This window comes from Terrapene carolina, unplaced genomic scaffold, assembly GCF_002925995.2.
Source record: "Terrapene carolina triunguis isolate 2854851 unplaced genomic scaffold, T_m_triunguis-2.0 Scaffold58, whole genome shotgun sequence".
NCBI classification, from domain to species: Eukaryota; Metazoa; Chordata; order Testudines; family Emydidae; genus Terrapene; species Terrapene triunguis.
This window is the reverse complement of record NW_020664409.1, coordinates 57,015,810-57,023,447: the sequence shown is the minus strand read 5'-3', so window position 1 is coordinate 57,023,447 and position 7,638 is coordinate 57,015,810. Positions and strand designations below refer to the sequence as shown.

Sequence of the window (7,638 nt, the reverse complement as noted above, 5' to 3'; positions counted from 1 at the left end):
TTCAGGTATCTAAAAGGGTGTCATAAAGAGGAGGGAGAAAACTTGTTCACCTTAGCCTCTAAGGATAGAGCAAGAAGCAATGGGTTTAAACTGCAGCAAAGGAGGTTTAGGTTGGACATTAGGAAAAAGTTCCTAACTGTCAGGGTGGTTAAACACTGGAATAAATTGCCTAGGGAGGTTGTGGAATCTCCATCTCTGGAGATATTTAAGAGTAGGTTAGATAAATGTCCATCAGGGATGGTCTAGACATTATTTGGTCCTGCCATGAGGGCAGGGGACTGGACTCGATGACCTCTCGAGGTCCCTTCCAATCCTAGAATCTATGAATCTATGAATAACACCTTTAGCCCATATATTCCATCCAAATCAGAGGTTCCCAAACTTATTTGGCCTACCGCCCCCTTTTCAGAAAAAAAATTACTCAGCGCCGCCCTGGAAATCTACCTTCTTTAAGCGAACAAACAGAAAGATGCAGTGACGAATTTGCGTTCTTTTATGTATCTATATTTCTACCTACGTCCTACAATATAGTAAAGAAAGATGTTGTTGTAAATAAGACACCTTGAAGCTTGAAATTATAAAATTATTTATTAAAATCAACCATAGTAACATTCGCATTACACACAGAAAATTAAGATAACGAAGGATAATATTAAAATAAAAATTACGAATAACATTAAAAATAATCCTAATGAGAAGGATGAACCTGGTGCGCTGCTATCAATTTATTAATGTTCGGCTATATTTTTGTCAGAAGCATTCTTAAATCACCGCGATTAGCTATTTGCAGTCCGTTTCTTTTTTTAGTTAACAGATTTGTGACCGCACTGAACCCACGTTCCACTAAATATGATGAAGGAAATGCAATTAAAAACTTTTGTACTATAGCCCATAATCCAGGATAAAGTGTAGGTATCTGCTTTTGCAGCCAGAACTGTCTGTAGCCGTCTTTGAATTTAAATTTCAATTCCTCATTTGTTGTTACTTCTATCAGTTCTTCTTGTAATTTTGGAGATTCTTCTGTGTTTGTACTTGAAAAAGGGTCCAAAACCCAATCGGGTATGTTCATTTTAAGAATATCTTCAAATCGTTGATTGAAGTCAGAATGGAAAGCCTCCAAGTGCTGACAATAGGTAAGCAAGTCTTCATCATGTTTTTCTACTGTTGATAAATTTGGAAACTGGCTGAATTCTCCTCGTCCTAAATTTCATTTGTACAGAAGACGTTTTGCCACAAACGCGGAAATAACAGTTTTTGTTTTGATTAAATTCAGCTCATCGCCTTGGAGCTGTAAATTTGTTTCATTAAAGTTATTAAACAAGTCTGTCAAATAAGCTGTGTCATTTTTGGAATCAATCAAGTTGGCTCGTAAAGCATCATCTTTGTTTTCTAGGAACTCTAGCACTGAGTCAAAGAGTTTATAAAACCGATCCAACCAGGCACCTTTTGATAGCCAACGAACTTCTGTATGAAGCAGCAAGCGATTGAATTCTTCATCGTTTTCAATACAAAGTTGTCCAAACAATCTGTCATTCAATGAATTGCTTCTGATTTTGTTGATTGTTTTAATGACATAATGTAATGACCTATGTAGGCGTTCACTCAGATTTTTGGCAACTAAATGTTGACGATGAATGACACAGTGTACAGCGAATACTGTACCGACACAAGCCTGCTACGATTTTATTATTAGTAAGCACTAGAGACACAGAAACGTACGGTAGATATGTAAGAAAATGTATAAAAATACTTACTTGTAAATTGCTGTTTTATTGAAACAACAATAATACAATTTGCTTTGTATGTGATCCGTAATCCGTAAAGATCGAAGGTATCGAATATGAATAAAAATTTTTAAATACTTATTGCACTATTGTTAACTGCTTTTTACACAATTCAGAAACAATCTAAATTAGATTTCATACATGTCGCCTATTTATAGTATCATATTGTAAACAAGTCATTACACGCACATATTCCTGCCGATGCATGCTGGACTTCCCGACAACGCACGACACGCTCGCCTACCAACACTTGCTTGTTAAGAGCTGTTGGCGGACTTGACACCTGATCAGTTATAATTTGTGAATTTATTTGGAAAATAAAGTAATCACTACAACTTTAACTCTATGTTACACAACAGATGAAACATGTACGAATGGTTTTTCAAAATTTTCTTATATTCTCTTCTTTCTTTATGCTTCCACCGCCCCCTTATTTTTATTCAACGCCCCCCGATTGCACCCGAGGCTACTACTGCCCTCCTGGATCGTTCCAGCGCCCCCAGGGGGCGGTATCGCCCACTTTGGGAACCTCTGATCTAAATTAATATAACGCCAGCCTATGATGTTGTTGCTGCGTTCCCTCAGGATTTTCCACTCAAAGAGTAAGGGTTACAGGGTTTATTTAGTCACCAAGGCTTCCTAGGATCCCCGACACCAGAGGCTCCTAGTAATGGACTGTCCATTCCACCCTGAGCCTGCATCATTCATTTTTTGGGGATGAGTAAATTCTCTATAGGCTCCAATATGAGCGTCTACTCTTTTGCCCTGCTGCAGCCACCCCTACTGACAGGCTTTCCACTGCTGTATGCCTCCATTGCAGTAGCAAACAAAAATAAATCCCTTGAGGCCTTTCTTCAACTATGGGAACCCACAAGCACATTAGTCACTCATCTGCGCTTCTCTTTTCCTTCCACTGCAGCAAATCTCCATTCACACAGAATAAATAAATTCCTCCCCAAATCTTTTTTCCTTGCATGCATACCTGACTGTGACTCACTGCTCATCATTTGCTGCAAGAGAAGCCAACTTTATATTTGCACCTGCAAGCGAGAGTCAGGGCTGGTCTACACTATGGGTGGGGGTGGGAGGGAGGTCGATCTAAGTTACGCGACTTCAGCTACGTGAACAACGTAGCTGAAGTTGACATACTTAGATCTACTTACGGCGGTGTCTTCACTGCGGTGTGTCAACGGGAGATGCTCTCCCGTCGATTCCTCTTGCACTTCTCATTGAGGTGGAGTACTGGAGTTGACGCTACAGTGATCGATTTATCGAGTCTATACTAGACTAGCTGTTTCTTTGTGTGAAATAAGGACAGCACAACTTAGGTCATATACTGGTCTGTTTGTTTCAGCAGATCTATGGAATCAGCTGAGAGTGAGGTTTTCATATCCATGCATCTGGCAAATGAAGTCAGTTTCACCCATATCTACAGCTGCTGCATAGACCAAGAACTCTGACTTTGAGTCATATGACCTTTGAGCACAGATGTACTAGACACAAGTCTACCCTGACATGCCATTTAGAGGACAGCACTATCCCAGTGTAAATTATCAGAAGCTGTTTGAATTTTGGTTGCTATGCTTGCTGCAATTATCAGATATCAGAATCAAGCGGTAAGTATTGGCTTGGATTAAGCCTTTGTGCTATTTTGAAAATCAATATGAAAGAGCCAGGCTACAGAGCAGTTATGAGTGAAATGTAAGTTTAAGAATATTTGTATCATTATATTGGGTTAGCTCTTCAGAGAGATCACATTTGTTCTAGTACATTTGAGGACCCTATTCAGCTGGGCTCTCAAGATGCAAAGCATAACGTTCACTGTGTAACTTTCTTCCCCTCTCCATCTACTTGAAAACTATATGCACTGTCATAATGTGTCTAAGCTAGACCTGTGCAAACAGATTTTTCTGTTTCCTGGCAATTCCCTCCTGTAGCCCTCCCCCGCAAATCAGCACCACATATTTTGGGTTGGACAAAAAAACCCAAAGAGAAATCAAAATTTTTGATTAATTGAAAAATAAAAATCATCATTTTGGTTTGAATGAAATGTTTTGATAAAAGTTGACAATAATTAAGGAAGCAGATGATGAGGGCCTGAATTATTTAGCAGTGTGGATGCAAAAAAAAGGTCAGATTTTGTAAGTAAGTTACTGGCGTCACAGGGAGGATGGTGGAATTGTCACTCTTCCTAGACTCAGACATGACTACCAGAGATAGGCCCATACTGTTTGGATGCTAAACAATATCCAAGCAATCCCAAAGTCTGGATTTGTTCAAATATTTTAAAGGATTTGATATTTGACTTTCAGATGAGCTTGCTAGGAAAGACATGGGTTTTCAGAAAAATACAGACGTAATAAGTGACTTGATACATCTCACAAGCTGCATCTGCACTTCCCCCTCTTCCTCATTTAACCCTTATTCTCAGCATTACTCTTTGCAGAGCTATTATAATTGATTTATTAGGAGAGACGTTAGCCTCAAACTGAAGAGAATCCAATATTTGAATTTTACAGCATGCTATATGTATATATATATTGTTTTGTTATTGAAACTGAATGTGCATTTTAATTAGGCACAATGCTTTCATCACTTAATTCTCACTCTTTTACTCCCATGTAACAATACCTAGAGGATGTGTAGTATTTTTGACACTTTGTATAGGGGTACGATTGTTCATTCTCTATACAGGACATAGCTTAGGATGAATAGGGAGGAAGGCTCAGGGGGTGCACCTTACTACTCTTCCAAAAGATGACCACAGCATATAGTTTGAATATTTGATCAGGCTTCAGGCCTACTAGCTGATAAACGAGGCTGCCTTGCGGCAAAGGTGCATGGAGTGGGCATTAATCAATTCCCTGTGAAACTGTCTGGAGTCTTGTCTTGCTACTGCATGCGGGGGTGGGGGAGGAGGGCAGTAAAAGGCACAAATGATTCTTCTACTTACAGAGGACAAGAGCTTGCTTCAATAGAAATAACAGACAGCAAAGGGACTGGTGATGATCTTAATTCTGAATGTATTTGCTTTTGGGAATTAATTCATAACTGGCCCTTAGATTTCAGTTTTTAATTTGGGTTTAGAGTTTGGATAGGGATGTTAGAGTTGAGACGTTTGCCGCCACCTGAATCACCTATTTTTAAATCCAAATTGAAGTCAGTTTTGTATTTTCCACAACAAAACATTAACTCACACTACGGGCTATTCTGAACAGCCATCCCAACCTGCTCCCTCACCCAACAGAACAGAAAACCCTACTGAGCAGTAATTGGTTTGTCTGTTTTCAAGACAGAGCAGATGCTTTACCTCCCAACACAGGATACGCATTCTCTCTAAGTTAAGACAGAAAGACTAACACCTAAAATCAAGTTGTTAATTTAGTCCTTCCATCCAACAATGAGCATATGCAGAACACACAGTAGTAAATGGGGGTGCAGTGGTGCATATACACAGAGCCAATTGTGGGATTAGAGTCTTGGACCTTAACTTAATTATTGAACCACCATTTTACAATTAACAACTACTCAATGATATTTTTGGCTCTATATTCCAAAGCAGAAGTCTGGCGGCTCTCCAGAGGAGTGTAAAAGCTGCCTGAGGAAGCCTGCATCCTGCAGATAGTAACTCTCATATGTTCACCACTTTGAACACCTCTGTAAGTGTGTTCTGAGCACTTATCTGGCTAGCCCTTTAAACGGGTGGAAGTAGCTCTGTAAGCCATACCTTTGGGAACCAAATACCTCCATTTTATTCTCTGAATGTTTATTATGACTAACATACAGGGATAATGGAAGATGTTTATATGCTTAACATATGGCCTTTGTGAGATGTATAGGAAAATGTGGACTTTTGCTCATATTCACGAGAGGAATAACCAATGTCAGGAAGCAACAATGCCCATGGAAAAATTAGCCACAATGAAAATGGGCTGGAGGACTATATTTGTCAGTAGTTTTAAAAATCAGACGGCAATGAAGGCAATATTAATTTACAAGGAATCCCCATCCTCATGATCAAAATGAACAATTTCTACTGAGTGCCTTTCATAGGAGGATGTCAATGTATTTAACTGAGCTTCAGTTGCCCCTAGGAAAAGTGTCTTCCTAACCCTAAAGGTAGGCTTGTGCCATTCACATCAATACACAAACAACAGCAAAGCTACACACAGCTCTATGTTTATATTTTTCAGCCAAACTATTTCTCTTGGCTCCCCCAAGTCAACATTCAATCTCTGCTTACTGTTTAGCTTGGGGGCAGTCTACCCTGCCCCAAACACATCACAAGTCTACAAAGCATCACCATGAGGAGGTATTATATCCATCTGGCAGAAAGCTCGCTAAGGCAAAGGTTAAATAACTAGAGCAAGACCACACAGCAAGTCCAAGGCAGAGCCAGAGTAGAATGTAGGAGGCTTTGGATCTCAGTTTCCCTGTTCTAACCACCAGATGAATTCTTAAGTTTCACTGTCCTCATTTCCCCAGAAACAGTTGGTATATTTTGGTGATGTTAATCTCCTAAATCAGTGGCTCTCAACTTTTCCCAGACTCCTGTACCCCTTTCAGGAGTCTGATTTGTCTTGTATACCCCTAAGTTTCACCTCACATAAAAACTACTTGCTTACAAAATCAGATAAAAATACAAAAATGTCACATTACTGAAAAATTGCTTACTTTCTCGTTTTTACCATATAATTATAAAATACATTGGAATATAAATATTGTACTTACATTTCAATATATAGTTTATAGAGCAGTATAAACAAGTCATTGTCTGTATGAAATTTTAGTTTGAACTGACTTTGCTAGTGCTTTTTACATAGCCTGTTGTAAAACTAGACAAATATCTAGATGAGTTGATGTACCCCCTGGAAGACCTCTGCGTACCCACAGAGGTACACATACCCCTAGTTGAGAATCACTGTCCTAAATTAACATCCTGAGCTATTTCACAGCCCATCCAGGTGACAGCCTCTCCACTGACCAAAGTTGGAATTAAAATTATATATATATATATAATCTGCTGCATATCATCAGCACCAATGAAGTGGTTCAAAGCAGGTGAGAAGTAACTCGCTGTATGCACTCTAAAGCAAGGGTCATGTGCAGATATGTCAGAAACGTTAGGCCTCTGTACAACTTAAGTTCCACACAAGTGCCTAAGTGTTGTGCAGGCCTTGTGCTAGGGTGAATTTCCAATGGTTCCAAGCCCTCTAATGAGGACAAAAGTGTATATTTTCTAATTTTACTTTGAAACCAGACGTATATAAAGTATGCCTGGAATGACAGTGACTAAAGTGCCTGCACAAATGTCCCTCACATTAGATTGGTGAGACAATGAGTTACTTCTGTACGTTTTACCCATGACCAGCTCCCATGATGTTGAGTATGACTCATCCTGGTCTACACTGACTACAAAGCTGTGGATAACATTGTGTTAATTAACACGTCTTCAAGGTCTTTTTCAAGTGAAGGCAAAACCTTTGAGAATTTCTAGTTTAAGTTGATTTAAAAGGTAAACTGGTCTCATAATTACCCACTTTAAAAATTGTATGCAAGTATTCTGAAAGGTTTTTAAGTGTTTCATAAACACCAAATTTTCCACTATATAAATTGCTGCTGAATTATTGGTTAATATTTGGCATCAGTTTCTTGTGCACAATAAATCAATTACCAGTGGCTGTTGTACAGAAAATTCAGTGTACCTTTTGCAGAGGATGAATCCATTTCCTGTGCTGCTTTGCTATCAGATAGCTAAGGCTGAGTTTAAGGCTCTTCCTGGTCAGGTGAACGTTAACTTCGGAGGCCATTTATCAGCAAATGGTGCTTGTCACAGCCATTCAGTCCTCTGCCC

General features: G+C 39.2%; 1 pseudogene; it reads right to left on the bottom strand.

The window, feature by feature from the left end:
- Nucleotides 1–688: 688 nt before the first annotated feature.
- On the bottom strand, nucleotides 689–2,788 carry LOC112110812 (annotated as a pseudogene).
- Between the last annotated feature and the right edge of the window lie 4,850 nt (nucleotides 2,789–7,638).